The sequence below is a fragment of the Phyllostomus hastatus genome, unplaced genomic scaffold (assembly GCF_019186645.2).
Source record: "Phyllostomus hastatus isolate PE091 unplaced genomic scaffold, TTU_PhHast_1.1 phas_scaffold_317, whole genome shotgun sequence".
In the NCBI taxonomy this organism is placed as follows: domain Eukaryota; kingdom Metazoa; phylum Chordata; class Mammalia; order Chiroptera; family Phyllostomidae; genus Phyllostomus; species Phyllostomus hastatus.
In genome coordinates this window covers 24,578,962-24,595,473 of record NW_025334023.1, presented here as the reverse complement: position 1 = coordinate 24,595,473, position 16,512 = coordinate 24,578,962, and positions in this window count along the sequence as shown.

The window sequence follows — 16,512 nt, the reverse complement described above, 5'->3', positions numbered from 1 at the left end:
CACACACACACACACACACACATCTCGTTCTTGTTGTCTTACAAACTTGATGCTGTTCGGGAGGAGGGAGAATTCTTAAATGGGTATAGAATATTAGACTTGCAAGATGAAAAAGTTCTGGAGATGTGTTTCACAACAATGTAAATATACTTAACAAATCTGAAACATATGCTTAAAATGGTTGTTAGGGTGGTGAATTTTAAGTAATGGGTTTTTTTGGCCACATTTTTTAAAAAGCTTGAATCAGTGTTGTATTTTATCGGGAGATTAAAAGTGAGTGAGGCTCTGCTTACCTTTAGATAGCTTATAATTTATGGAGAGTTATTGGACAATGCAAAAGTAACTAATTACACTAAATATCCTGTGTGCTGCAGATAAAGTGCTTTAAAAATTTAAAGAGAGAGAAATCTTATCTTGGTAAAAGAAACATAAATGAGGGTGTTTTCTTTCTATTGAAAACAGGAAAGAGTTTGTGGGGAATCCTTGGCTATACACCAGTGATATTTCTGTTTAAGAATGATATAGGTTAATAAGGTGGTGAAACCTAATCCCCTTCAGGGTTATAGTTAACTCCATTTTAACCTCACTTTTTCATTTCAATAAAGTTGTCTATTAACAATGGGAGACAGACTCTACAATATCCATGGCATTCCAAGTACTTCTAAAGTTTCCAGCTGTATTCAGCAAATATAATTTTAATACATTTCTGGATATAAAATAAAAATATTAAGAATGGGAAATTAAACACGGATGATGTAGCATAAAAAAAACCCTCAAAGTTCTTTATTGCCCTGGCTATAGATGTGAACATGTATTCTTGATGTTAAGTCTTCAGATCCAAGCAAGTTCCCTAACTTGAACCTGAAATTGCCCATTAAGACAAAGACCATTCTTTGGATTAGAACATAATCTCAAATTAGAAGCACTCCCTGCACAGTGACGGAAAAGAAGGCAACTTTTACTGAGGAGGAAATCTACCTCACTCAGCACAGTCCCAATGACACTGCAGATTATGTTCCAGTAAAGAGTTAATTACAAGAAAAAATTTCAAACACATGAAGAAAGCATCCACTATGAGTGAGAGTTCACAGAGATGAGATTTAGATCTCTGTGGTTTCAGATATCCAATTATCAGGAAGAAGCTATAAAATAATAAGCAGATGGGGAATATTGATTCTTCTTTCCCTTGTCTTCTCTCCGTTTCTTTTGTTTTAATTCATATACTATTAAGAATAGAAAAAAATTAAAAATCTTGTGAACATACATTATAGAGAATAGATAGGAAAACCTTAGCATTTACCTTTGGGGAATTGTGTGCATCTGAAATACGTAGTTTAGTGTTTACTTTTATAGGCACATGTTACTTCACATATGAATTGCTTTAAGTGGAAATCATTCTAAAATAAACTATAGTCTCTTTTCAATGCAATCTTCTGGGCATTAGAAAATATTTTTTAACAACCATTTATTTCTTCATTTACTCAACACATAGGAAGGAATATAAATTTAGCAGATAAAATACAAAATGTCATGTGAAATTTAAATTTCAGATACACTTCAGATTACATTTAGCCAAAGTATGCCTCAAAGGGACATATAACTGGGCATCTTGTATTTTATCAGGTAATCTAATATGTAAATCCTATGATAAGTGTTAGGGCTATAGGGAAGAATAAAATAGACATTATGTGTGTCTTCATGAACTTTATAATCAGTGGTGGTTTGAAAAGGTATAAATACATATAAATATTTTTAAATGAGAGATTTTCTACACCACATCTAAGTATCCTACCATGATTAATGAAATATTCAGGATTACATGATCCTTTGTAAGAAAGGCTCATGCTTTTGTCTCCTGTTATAATTTTTAACTATTAAATTAAAATGTAAAATTTCATTGTGCCCACACTCCTTCTTCACATCTATCACAATCTATTTTCCAAAAGAGAGATAATCCCTTGGAAACTGATTATCACACATAATCTTCTACTTTAAAATAATCTTCATATTAAGGTTGATATGTGAGTTTTATTTCAGGGATATCAGTGAAGTTTGAATTAAAGACTAAATATTACAATGGTTTTTGAAATTGAAATAGGTACTTTATTTAAAAAAAAAAAACAGTGTTTTAAGTATTCTTCAGAAGTAGCCATAGAGTAACTGAAAATAAATTCAAATGAAAAAGGAACTAAATAAATATCTTGTTTTGATATAATTTTCTCAAGTTGTTAGAGGAATTATTTCTTCATTGACAACAAAACAAATCATTAAGTATAAATACACAGTTCATTCAGAATTGGAGTTCTATATCTGGAACGTACTCTCAAAATCCCAGATACATGGAGCATTCAGTCCTGCTGCATGTGTGTGTAATTATGTTTCTTTCTCAATTTTAACAGAAGTCATTCTCATCTGATTTCAGGATAAAAATGTCTTCAGAGCAATTTTTTTAAGGATATCTTTTTGCCATCTTGCTTAGAATTCTAAATCATATTTGCAAACAAAAAGCATTAAAAAATTCTGAACACATTTGATCTCTTGGCTGTTTGTCTGCAATCTAATATGTTGGTGCCAGACTTTTTTCAAAAATTTCAGGGCTAGACAATAAATTACCATTTAGGAATTTTGCCATTGACTAGATAACATGAAGAAGGAGACTGTAGAAATTAGAGACACATCATAGGTAATAATTGAATTGATGCTTTTTAATTACCCTGTATCTTCACTGGGTAATGAATTCTCCCTCTCAATCATGCAGAGTGCTATGACTTCTATAAGGCATGCATGTGGTAGATGGATAAGCATGAATCACAAAGCACCTTGTTTTTTGAGACAATGATTATTGAACACATATTTGCAGATGAAGCAGTGTGCATATTCCCTTTCTCTCCTTAATAAAGGAAGTATAGATCTTGGTCAGAAGTATAAAACTGATAAACTGAAAATGTTTCAGGAAATAATATCAGAAATCAACTTCCTCCCTTCTTGTTTTGCCCATTTATTTCTTCTCCAAAAACTAAAGGATGAATTAGGAGGAAAAAGAGAGGTTAGTTTAAAAGACACAGCTGTGTATACATATTCACCTAGTAAGCATTAGAAAATGCATGAAGCTGAGCAAAGGGAAAGGAAAGTAGAGTAGGCAGAAAAAAATTCATAGGAAAGTGATGAGACAGAAAGCGAAGTTTGGTTGCTACAGACTTTCATCTTTTTTTTAAATAACTTTACCTGCTATCTTTTGATTGAGGGTATCCACTTTATTTTTTTAAAGATTTTATTTATTCATTTTAGAGAGGGAAGGGAGGGAGAAAGAGAGAGAGAAACATCAATGTGCGGTTGCTGGGGGCTGTGGCCTGCAACCCAGGCATGTACCCTGACTGGGAATCGAACCTGCGATGCTTTGGTTCGCAGCCCGCACTCAATCTACTGAGCTACGCCAGCCAGGTCAGACTTTCATCTTAATTTGAATAAATCAACTGGTAAAACAAATGATAGTATGAATATGCTTTCCAAAATAGTGCATTTTATTTTCACAAGAGAAAACATGACTTCACTGAGCTGTGTGGGAAGACAAAACACTTTAAATAAAAGGGATTTATAAGAATAGAAAGATACTTGAACCACAGTTGAGAACATGAAATACATTTTGACATTCCATGTATTAGCCTTCAATTTAGTAGTATTTCATGCACAAATTTCCTTTGTTCTAGAAACCGATTAGAATATATTTCTATTTTCTATTTTTCTTTCTATTTCCTGTATTTCCCTGCAAAACACTTTTTATGGTTGCATCAGGTTGTGTTCATAGACTTGCATTTATACCAAGCTGTGAGCGTTATCCTGAATATATGTTCTCTGCTGGATGCCAAGCTATCAGGTTCTCTCTTAAAGTGGCTATGTTGAATTTATTGGGGAAAAATAGAAAATAATGTAAAAAGACTATTTATATGCAATGGTCAAAATCTCTGTGGCCCAAATAATATACATCTATATGCTTATGTATATGCAGGAATATGAATATTATATATATATACATATAAACATATACACATATACATAAATAGGAAGACTGATTTCTTAGCCAGAAAGATTAAGAGAGACTACAACAGCAATGATAACTAATAATCACTACCTGCCAGACCATATGGCATTTGCTAAACTCTCACTATTTTATTTAGTTTTCTCAAAAACATTATGAGCTAGACATTACTAATAAAGAGACCAATGTTTACATAGGTTAAGTAGCTTTTCCATAGTCCTACAGCTTGAAAGTAGCACAGAAATATTTGCTCTGAAAAGAACTAATACCAAAATAAATATCATTTGTTTTTTCAAAGGCAAAGAAAAACAGATGAAAATTAGAGGTAAGTGAAGGCAGAAACATGAGGAATGGACCTCAAGTGATACCACAAACTAACCTAAATTGTACACCACAAAAATATATTCTTTTCAGTTGGTCAGTTATGTATTTTATTGATTCCATACTGTTTCACAAATCTAAGAATTAAAGTTATTTACAGAAATGAGGCTTGAAATTTCAGTTGGATATCTGTATTTAAAGGGTGTGATGTCAGGTAATGTACAATGTTCTATGACAAGAACACAAACAATAAATAAAAAACACAAAATGTTTATTGGGGCATACAAGTGGAGATCAATTTAGTAAGGCAATTTCTCAAAGCATTCCTGAAAGCAAGGTTATCACCATCAGCCCTCTGATCTGGCTGGAAAAATAAAAAAAGAAATACCTGGAAGAATAAATATATTGCAAGTGATTCTAGCTCACTGAGTGATGAAGAGTGGAGGCTGCAGTTCATTGCTAAGTACACCCTATAGAGGAAATTATTTTAATAGTATGTACATTAGAAATGTCATCATTAAAAAAATAGCAAGGGAGGGAAGTGGGTTTGGCTGGGTGGCAGTGAGTGATGGGGAGAAAATGCAGACAATTGTAACTGAACGACAATAAAGTAATTTTAAAAAAGAACAAAGTTAATAATTGAATTAGTATTCTTTAATGAAAACAAAGGGACCTACAGTGGATTCCTGCCATTGTGGAAGAGTTCTAACACCTTTCCAGGATGGGCCAAAGGTTATCACTACCAGTAGTTAGGGAAAAAACAAAATTAACACAAGAAGGCTGATGACATACCTTTCACAAAGCCTATGTACCCAAACCGTTGTACTTTATTACTGAAAATTTCCTGATATCTAAAACTGCCAACTGTTGTTTATAAGTTCTTCTCAAACCCTCGAGATGTACACTTTCTCCAGAACAAAGCATGCCTATGCAGCGGGTTACAGAGACCCAGGGAACTGACAGTGTGGGCGTAAGTGATGGCTCCCAGCAAAAACCTAGAGAAAAAGATGGAGCTCTTAGAGCAAAGTGCAATAATTAAAGGATGCACTTGTACTTGTAAAAATTCAAAAAGCAAAAAATCAATAGTCTGTTAAAATTTTTCAACATTTCAATAAATTTAGTACATGCATATCTCTTAATAAACAGCAAACTACAAAAAGTATAAAATGAAAGTAAAGCTTTTATTCTTCTATCACCAATACCATTCCCTCTCCTTCAGAACTAACTACTGTTTTCATTTCTTTTGGTAGTCATCAAATATAACTTTAAATGATATACAAATCTAATATATAAACATACAATACTGTAAGCATATTATTAAATATAATTAAGCAATATATAGATATATAAATACTGTATAGAAATTATGTGTTATAAACATAATTATATATTATAAATATAAGCATATTAAATATATTTAAGCAATATAGATATATAAATAATATACAGAAATTATACATTATAAACACTACATTAAAGTTTTAGTTGAAAACATTTTAGATTTATTTTATATTTTTAATTACATTTATTGGGGTGACATTGGTTAATTATATTATGCAGGTTTCAAGTGCACACTTCTATGATACGTGACCTGTATGTTCCTGTGTGTACCCAAAACCCTAAGCCAAACCTTCTGTCACCACATATTTGGCCCCCTTTACCCGTTACTTACCCTAAACCCCTTTCCCTATGGTAACCACCATGCTGTTGTCTGTGTCTATGAGTTTCAGTTTTATATCCCACATATGAGTGAAGTCATATGGTTCTTACCTTTTTCTGACTAATATTTCATTCACATAATATTCTCTTTTTTTAGTTTTTTTATTTATTGTTTTTTTTTCACATAATATTCTCAAGGTCCAACTATGTTGCTGCAAATGGCAGTAGTTCATTTTGTATGCCTGAGTAATATTCCATTGTAGACTCATATATGTACCACATCTTCTTTATCCAATCTTCTGTCAAACAACACTTTGGTTGTTTCCATGCCTTGGCTACTGTGAATAATGCTGCAGTGAACATGGGGGTGCATATATCTTTGCAAATAAATGTTTTCAAATTTCTCAGGTAGATACTATGATGTGTTTTTGTCAATTTCTTCCTTTAGTTATGTTAGTAGTTTCTTTATACAGTGCTTCCTGATTGCATGCATATATACTGACAAGTGTTATCTCTTCTTAATGTAGCATCCCCTTTATTATTATAAATGTCTATCTTTGTCTCTTATTAACTTTGTCATCTTGAGATCTATTTCGTCAGATATGAGTATGGCTACACCTGATTTTCTGTGAATTCCATTTACTTGGAGAATCATTATCCACCCCTTCACTATCAGTCTTTCTTTGCCTTTTCAGCCTACAGTGTCTTCTGAAGGCACCATATAGTTGGGTTTTGTTATTAAATCCAATCTACTGTCGTGTGTCTTTTTATTGATGAATTCAGTCAATTTACATTTAGGGTGATTATTGATGTATAATGATCTCCTCTAGTCATTTTATCTTTTGTTTTCTGGTAGCTCTATGCCTCCATTATTTCTTTTCCTTTGTGTTTCTGTCTGTTGTTTCTGTTTGATGTTATTCCATAATTTTTTCCCTCCATTTTCTCTTTTTTAAGTTATGTGTTTCAGTTTGGATTGTATATGTGTGTAGTTACCACTAAGTTTATGAAAAAGAAAGTTTTCATATATACAGTAGTCCTTTTTGTCTCAATGTATCTATCTCCGCTCCCCTTTACAAATTCAAACGTTTACCACCTCCCCCTCCTCTTTTTTTATTTGTCATAAATTACCACTACTTATTCTATAAGGTTGTTGTCTCATCAGGTGTATTCATGCTATAAGGTGTACTCATAATTTTGTTACATTTTGTTCTTTGTTTTAGGTCAAATAATCCTCTTGAGTATTCCCTGCAATGGAGATCTGAAATTAATTCCCACAGCTTCTGTATGTCTGGAAAAGTCTTTTTTTGTTTGTTTCAAATCTAAAGGATAACATTGTTGGATATATTTATCCTTGGCTTGTCATTTCTTTCATTAGTTTGTATATTTTGTTGTGCTATCTTGTAACTTGTAGAATTTCTGTGGAGAAGTCTGCTAATAGCCTAATGGGCTTTCTTTCATAGGGTGCTTTCTTCTTTCCCCTGCCTTCCTTGAAAACTCTTTTTTTAATTATTATTAATTTTTGACAGTTTTAATAAAATATGCCTTGGAAAAAGCCTTTTTGAGGTAATTAGGTATTCTGTTTGTTCCTTAGATTCAAGAATCTAGTTCTTTTCATAGGTTTGGGAAGTTCTCATCCACTATGTGTTTAAATAGGCTCTCAGTTCTCTTCCGTCTTCCTCTTCTGGTATGCCTATTTTTCTCATATTTCTCTTTCAGATGAAATCAGATAATTCTCATAGAATTCTTTCTTTTTTAAACTTTGAGTCTCATTATTCTTCTCTCTGCATCATTTCTAGATTTTTATTTTTGATTTTACTAGTTCTTCCCTCCACCTGGTCAGCTTTATTTCCTGTGCTTGCAAGTTTATTCTTCATCTCTTTTAGTGAGTTCTTCATCTCCAGAATTTCTAATTGGTTCTTTTTTAAAGTTTTAATCTCTTTGATGTAATATTTATTTTGTGCATTGACTTGGTTTCTGAGTTCATTAAACTACCTATTTGTGTTTCCTTGCATTTTGTTGAGTTTTTCCATAACTTCAATCTTGAATCTCTGTCATTTAAAATCACATGTTTCCATGTCTTTATTTTTTAGAAATTATTTTTTTTTTCTGAGCTGCGTCATTATCCTTGTTATTTATGGTGGTTGATGGATTCTTTCTCTGTTTAGACATCTATGCATTGGTGGCATTTCTCTGGTAGATTGATAAGAAGTCTTTTAGTTGTTTTCTGCAGGTGACACCGAATCATAAGGTTTTATTTAGCTGTCTTGCCTGCTTTTCAGATCTCCATGGGGTGGTGAAAAATTGCCTGAGTTTCCTGGGAAAGTGGGCACCTGCCATGTGATACGGTTGCTCTGGTCCCAGGGAACCAACACTGCAGGGGAATTCAGTGGATGATTGGGGCATGGAGTTTGTGAAATCCTAGTGCTGTCAGATGCCCCAGCCAGTGGTCACTGGCAGTGCAGTCCTGTCTCAATATACAGAGGTGGGGTGATCTGGGGGAGCTCAGGATCCTTTGTTGCTTCTCCCTCACAACAATGTGGACCAGTGGACCTCCATGTGTACCCCTGGAATTAGCCACAGAGCATACCCTTTGCTCAAAGTAAAAGTGTTCCTGTGGCACATAGGGAGCAAATACAAGGCCTGTGGGCTGAATCCAGCCTTCCACCTTGTTTTATTTGGCGCAGCACCTTGTTTCTACCTGGCAGCAGCACCAAGCTCTCACTTAACTGTTAAGAAGTAGTTACATTTATACAGTCCTAAATTTACATTCAGCCCTTTGAAGGCAACTGCAAGGCTTATGTGGCCCCTGGTGAAAATGAGTTTGACACCCCTGCTGTAGTACCAGTTCTCAGGTTTTCAGATAATGTGCTCTGTGACCTGAAAGAAAGGGTGAGGGGAGGTGACCTCTGGGAGGATAAGGGAAGGTGACTATGCTCTGTGGCTTTGTTTTTCTGTCTCTAATGCTGATTGACGGACAGCAATGCTTGCAACTCTGAGTTTTGTCTCTGCCTAGGTCAATGGGCTTGGCAGCAGCTCATATTGCCTACTACTGCAGGGATACTCAATAAATCTCTTTGCTCCCCAAGCTGAAGGGATTGCTGGCCACAACCAGACTCCCCCCTTTGCTGGACTGAGCCCCTCAGTGAGCTCTGGGCTGCAGGGCTGTGTCCATGATTCCTCTGAGCTCTTCTCCCTTCTCACCTCCCAGTTTGGTCCTACTTGCTCACCTTTAGATGTTCTAATGCATGGATCTCTCAGATGTGTTTGTACATTGAGCAGGGAATCCTTTGTTGAATAATATCTATTCAAACTGTAGAAACTTCAAGAGCAGGAACCAAGGGTATCTCTCGTGCCACCATTCCTGGGACATTACCCTATGTTAAACTTTAAATAATATGCTTATGCCTGTGTCTTAATTCTTCTCCTTCACACAATAAATCTGATCACTCTTCATTATGAAAATGAGGATATTATTTATAGTTATTTCCACATGTCTTACCTTTTAATCTCAGAAGTTTTGATAGTTGTTTCAATATTTTATATAATCAAATTTATACTGTTTACATTTTATTCAGTAATGTTAATTAAGCTTCATCTTAGTTCTGTTAGCAGAATTTCTCAGCCAAAGTATGTGAGCTATCTGTATCAAAATCCCTTTCACTGCTCACTTAAATGCAGATTCTTAGGTATATCTGCAGGGATCTAATTAAGAAGATCTGAAATGAGGAATAAGGATTTGTATTTGTAATGATTTCCTCATGTAGTTATTTTGCATACTAAATACTCAGAAACACTTGGGAATTTCCATCTGAAACTTAAAGCAATAAAATGTATATTAAATATGCTCCTGTAAACGTTCTCACTATAGGAGCAACAGAAAAGATAAATTGCTATGCTACTAAAATTAATAACTCGAAACAGAATTTTGCTGTATCCAAATCTAATGCATACACTTTTAATAGCTTTTTGCTTTCCTTCAAGTTTTGCTCTTACTTAACTATGAGAGATTTTTGTTAAAGATATCCAATTTTTTCCATCCTTAGAATACTTTTGTGGTTGGTATATATTCTCAGTAGGTACATACATATGAAATTTGAAAGCATTTTTTTCTCTTACATTTCATGAATAATATGAGCACTAGCTCATATAAACAAGGTTCACTTGTTTTTCTATCATAATTGCAAAGACATTAATTCATTTTCTAATATGCATGATTCTAATGAGAAAGGCAACATCAGCCTATGGCTGCTCCTTTCTAGATATCCTAATTTTGTTTTGTGTGTTTTTCCCTTTGGAAGCTATTAAGGTGTTTGTGTTTGAAGTTGTGAAATGTCTCCAAGTAATAGGTCTTAGCAAGGAATGGAATATGCTTCTCTAATGAAATAATTTTCTGTAGATGTCACCAATTGGCAAGTACATCAAAGGCATGTAGCGTGTCTTCAATGTGTGAGAGGCATATAAATAGAGTGAACTAATTTTTTTAAATGAGTAAAAATGCCATTTATTCTATAGATTTTCTCTCTTGACATTTGAAAATTCCATCTTTTAGCAATATTATTTAAAATAGAGTAGAATTGTCAAAAACCTGAGCTTTGATTCTTTCTCTAGATGCTTTACATTTCTATGACTTTGTTTCCTCAGCACAATGACCAAAATGTATCTCAGGGTGTTCTTTGTGCTGGCATCAAGTTAAAGATTCAAAGTGATACATTTTTTTACAGATATCCAAGCCCAGCCATTATTAATATAACTAGAACAGTTTGAATGACTTTGATATAACCTGGTTGCCAAGGAGAGTGGACTGGGATGCTCATGCAAGCAAATGATGACTTCACTGTACTAGTCGGTGGGGGCGGTAGAAGCCTTTGAATGAGCATGTGTACTGTGTGGCCATCACATTCAAAATAGGTGAGTAGAGAAACGAATCTCCATCAAATTTGTATTAAGCTTGAACACTCCTCTGCAGACACTATTTGGATGATTCAGAAAGCCACAGCTATGGCAAATGGTGATCGGCAGCTTTATCACAACAATGTACCTGCTCACGCATCATGTCTCATGTAGAATTTTTTTAGTGAAATATCAAATCATCCAGGTGACTTCAGCCTCCCTACAGACCAGATTTGTCACCCTGCGACTTCTGGCTTTTCCCAAAACTAAAATTACCTTTGAAAGGGAAGAGATTGCAGAACATCAATGAAATTCAGGAAAATATGATGGGGCAGCCAATGATGACTGGGAGAACTGTGTGTGAGGTCCCAAGGTGTCTACTTTAAAGGGAACTAAGGTGCCATCATTCTACAAACAATGTTTCTTGTATCTGGTATCTTCAATAAAGGTCTCTTTTTCATATACATGGCTGGATCCTTCTGAACAGATCTTATATACTAGACATATAGATTTATAGTATGCCATGCCTTCTATCATACATTAGGTTTAAAATTTCTTAAGCTTTAAATTTTTAAGCTAGTCCAGTGTTCTAACTAAAAAATGTATCTATGCATATATTTTTTTAAACTTTCTTAAAGCATGTTCACTCTGTTTCAGTGCAAAAGAGTTATGTAGTTTTGGAGATATATTTTATAATAAATAATTGTAATATATGCCATGGTTTATAGTTCTGGCTTTTAAAATGTACTAATTTAACATTACATTGATAGCTACTTGATGGGAAAATGATAGCTCAGAGTATTCTGTGGATGATAAGACTTTGATCAGATTCTTTCTTTTAGTCTGAATGATTATATTTGGTTCTCAGGAAAATTTTTATGCATATCAGGTAGCTAGACAATTGCTTCAACCATTAAGATATTGTGTTTTCCCTTCCTTAACTTAATTTCTTTTAGCAAGGCTATTTTTCAGGGTATTGAATTTTTTTTATAACAAGGAGAAATACATGCTCTATTACTTCTTTGCAAAGTCATTTACATATAAATGAGCTCCTCCTCTTATCCCCATCCATTGTCTTAATTCTGCAAACAGTTGCAGATTTGAACAAGTCTTTCAGACCACATATTAAATTCCAGAATAAAAAGAATTGGCAATATTACATTTGGAAAATGGTGATACAATGTTATTACTTATTTACTCACTTCCCATGAATTCATTGAGTCAGAGAATATACCTGCTTTTCTAAGTATTGATTATTAACTCATGTTCCAGGAGTTTGAAAAATTCCACCTGATTCAGTTTGATTCTCTACTTTTTAATCAAATTAATTGATAATAGCTCAGCCCTCTACCTTTCCTCACTGGTTCAGGCTTTACATTTTTTAACCTATGGCTACTCTTTTATAAAAAGAGCATGTGGCCCTGGCTGGTGTAGCTCAGTGGATTGAGCGCAGGCTGCGAACCAAAGTGTTGCAGGTTTGATTCCCAGCCAGGGTACATGCCTGGGGTGCAGGCCATAACCCCCAGCAACCCCACGTTGATGTTTCTCTCTCTATCTCCCTCCCTTCCCTCTCTAAAAATAAATAAATAACATCTTAAAAAAATAATAAAAATAAAAAGAGCATGTGAAAAAATAGGCTACACAATAAATTTGAGAATGTCCGGGGGTCACACCACAGGCCCGATGAGATGAGGGACCTTGAGTAACGGAACAGTGTGGTCTGATCACAAATTCTAATTGGGCTGGTCATGAAGGATAGTCATGTCTCAGACGTACAGCTTAGCAAAGGCCAGTGGTCACCTTCAGTGAGCTCTGTTCATTGTTCTCATGCATCTAGGCTAGCACATCTCTATGAAATTTAAGAGCAGCTATTTTCTCTCCCTATGCCCAAGGCACAACTATCGGTGGCGCTGTGTAAGATCACCCAGGAGACGACAAAACATTTTGTTATTATCTTGTTGCCCACATACAATCTCTATACCAACTATAAATGTTAATTATTACCTATCCTGTACCCACCAAATGTAAAGGAACCATGTGTTTCTCCATTTTGTCTTTTATCAAGTCCTAGAGATTTCCCTGCTTTGCTTTCTGCTGCCTCTTTAAACTCCCGCCAATGGATTCCATGTACATTCTTTATGTCTTCTCCTTTTATTTGATGTATAAAATAAGGTGACATTCTCCAGAGCATTTGAGATCTTTATCCTCAGAATATGCCCTAAGTTTTGCTTAAATAAGCTTATAAAAATTCTCTACAGGTTTGGACATGTCTTAGATTGACAAGCACATCTAGAGCTTGCTAGATGTCATCAGCTGTGTTTCTGGATAGTCATAGTGTGATTTTTACTTTGAACACCATAAATCCCTTGTACTAGACATTTATCATAAAAGTATAAACTCAGCTAAAAGATTATTATTAAAAAGATCTATTTATTCAATTATATATATAATTACTCATTATATTCAATTACTATATATATATAATTATTATATTACTATAAATATATATACTATATACTATAATTACTATAATACTAAATACTATACTTTAGTATAGTATACTTTAGTATACTATAATACTAAAATTACTATAAATATATATATAAAGTAATTATATATATATATAATTACTTTAATCACAATGTAGTTTCTGGCTTAAGATTTTCTGGTTTTTAATTTGTTTTATTTTACTTTACTTGTTTCTTTTACTTTATTTTATTTTATTTTATTTTTATTTTAATTTTAGAGAGGAGAAAAGGAGAGAGAAAGAGAGGAAGGAAACATCCATGTGTGAGAGAAATTTCAATCTGTTGCCTGTCACTTGCCCCAGGAACGGAACCAGCCACCTAGGCATGTGCCCTGACCGGGTAGCAAACTGGCCACCTTACACTTTACAGGACAGTGCCCAACCAACTGAGCCATATTTGCCAGAGCTATATGTAAACTTTTAATTATAAGATTAATAAATACAAATTGTAAAATATACAAAAATACAAAGGACATAAAAGGAGTTAGGATCTATCTTTTATACTCAGTCCCTATCCCTAGTTCTGTACTAACCATTTAGGGATATATTTCCAAACTCAATGTTTATGTCAGAGAAAGCATGGCCAAATGCTGCTGTGTTTCACAGAGAGGTCATGTGTTTCCCAGTGTGAGGCTCGACCCTATGTCAGCACAAATAATGAGATTCACACACATGTGCCTACACACACACACACACAAACACACACACAGACATAAATTGCTCCTGAAAAGTCCTTTCATTTCTGCCTCTAAACCCCCAGCCATGCTCATAAATAAATCTTGATTATTACATTGGCTATAATATATTAAATCTTCCTAAAGAGAATAATTGATCTATAATTATCATTCATAAGCATGAATGGATATTTTTTCTATAACTTTTACCTGGTTTAAGTACCTATTTTTTGTTGTAGTCTATTCCTCTGTAGTGTGTACTGTTTATTACTTCCTTCAGGGATGACTGATAACTTGGCTTCTGCAAATTTAATACCAAGATTTTTTTCTCATTTTTATTATGGCTTATTACACACATTTTGCCCCTGGCCTTTAAAATTTTTTTTAGGTAGTTACAAAACCAATCCTGCCAAATTTAGAGTCAATACAATGTAATATTCTATATATTTCTAACATGGAACCATTTATAATAATATTATAGAAAACTGTCTAAAATAATATTAATCACATAGTTAAAAAATATAAAGTAGAATTATAAAACTAAAAGTACTCTGATTCAGTTTCTTTACTTCCTAGGCTAGGAATGTTAGCCTTATTTTTTAAAATAATTGTTTTCTGGTTATGAAAGTATTTTTAAAATTTTTAATGACAGTTTACATTTAATATTTTTAATTTCAGGGCTACAACATAGTGGTTAGAGAATCATATTCATTACAAAGTGCTCCCCTTGATGTTTCCAGTACCAACTGGCATCATACACAGCTGCTATGGTGTCACTGACACTATGTGTGCTTTACATCCCTGGGACAGTTTTGTAACTGCCAATCTGTACTGCAATTTAACATTTTAATCTTACATTTAAAATGTGAAAAACATAAGAGAACTAAAGAAAGAAGTTATTCATAAACTTGCCACTTAAAGGTAACAATTGTTAACATTGCAATGTATATTTACTGTGAGTCATTTATTTCTACATTTAAAGACAGTTTTTATGATCAGGATATTACTGTATATTGTTTTATAGTCTGCCTTTTCATTTAACATATCAAATAATTTTTTATACATGAAAAATTATTTATCTGCTTAACTTTTTTTCTGAAAACATACTTTGACCACAATTTTGAGCTTAAATTTTTAAATTCATTTTCTTATACTTACATGACCACTACCATTGTACACTTTCTGATAAAATATCTATTTTTAATATAATTGCTGTTTTTCTAGTAAGTTACATTATATTACTATTATTTAGACAAATTAAGGAAGCAACTTTCCTCTACCTATTGCTATTTTCAGATAGTTAAAATATCCTACATGCTTGTTTAGGTTTTTCTAAACCAAAAGAATCAGATTTTATGCCTCAATCCCATTAGTGATTGAGACGGTGCCCCATATTCCCTCTTCCCACACAGGTCGCTGCTGCTTACCTGTGCATGTACAGTGTGCATGGAGAAAGGAGACAGAGGAAAGACATGGTTGTGGAGATAGTTTGTCCAGAAATGTCAATAGCTTTGACTTCTTGTTGTTTGTCATTACAATCAAAACAAAAAAAAAAAGTGATTAAAAGAAAGTTGAGGTAGTTTACTTTTAGAAAAATAGGGGATTATGAATTAGCATATATTTTCTGGAAAACAAATTGCCACTCTATAAAAAGCTACATTCAGGTTTGGAAAAAGTAGTATCACTTCTGGCATTATATCACAGTAAAATAATTAGAAATTCAAGGGCTATAAACAAAGATGTGTTTGCTACATTGTTTCTCACTCAAATGCTTATCAATTGATCCTGATTAAGTAAATTGTGGTATACCTTTGCAAGAGTCAGTCAATAAGAGTGTTCAAAAAGAAATTCAGTAAGAGATATATTTATATTCCATACTGGCCTAAGCCAGTTTAGTCTTAAACAACTATAAGTTATTTGGGCATTTTTAGTACTCACCTGTAGCCCTGGGTGAGGAGAGATAGCTGCTACTCCACAATTATCCACTAAATGTTATACTGAAAACAAGTCTCTGACCCTTTCTGCCACATATTTTGACTTATTTTAATGTCTTCTTTAATGCCAAGAAGAAATGGATTTCAACACAAACCTTTGACCTGAGACAAACCTCAAGAACAGTTGCGGACAATGTGTTCTGCACAGCTCTTTAGCATTCATTCTTTCTTACATTCATTGTAGTCAAGTGATTTGATCAAAAGTTTTGAAGTCAAATCTCATGTATTTTTCTTTTTTTTATTGTTCTATTACAATTGTCCCAATCCCCCCATTGCTCTCCCCTGCCCCCCCAACCCCTGCTCCCACTAATCCCCACCCTGTTGTCCATGTCCATGGGTCATTTATACTTGTTCTTTAACTAGGCCCTTCCCCTTCTTTTCTCCCTTACCCCTCTCGCCACTTCTCTCTGG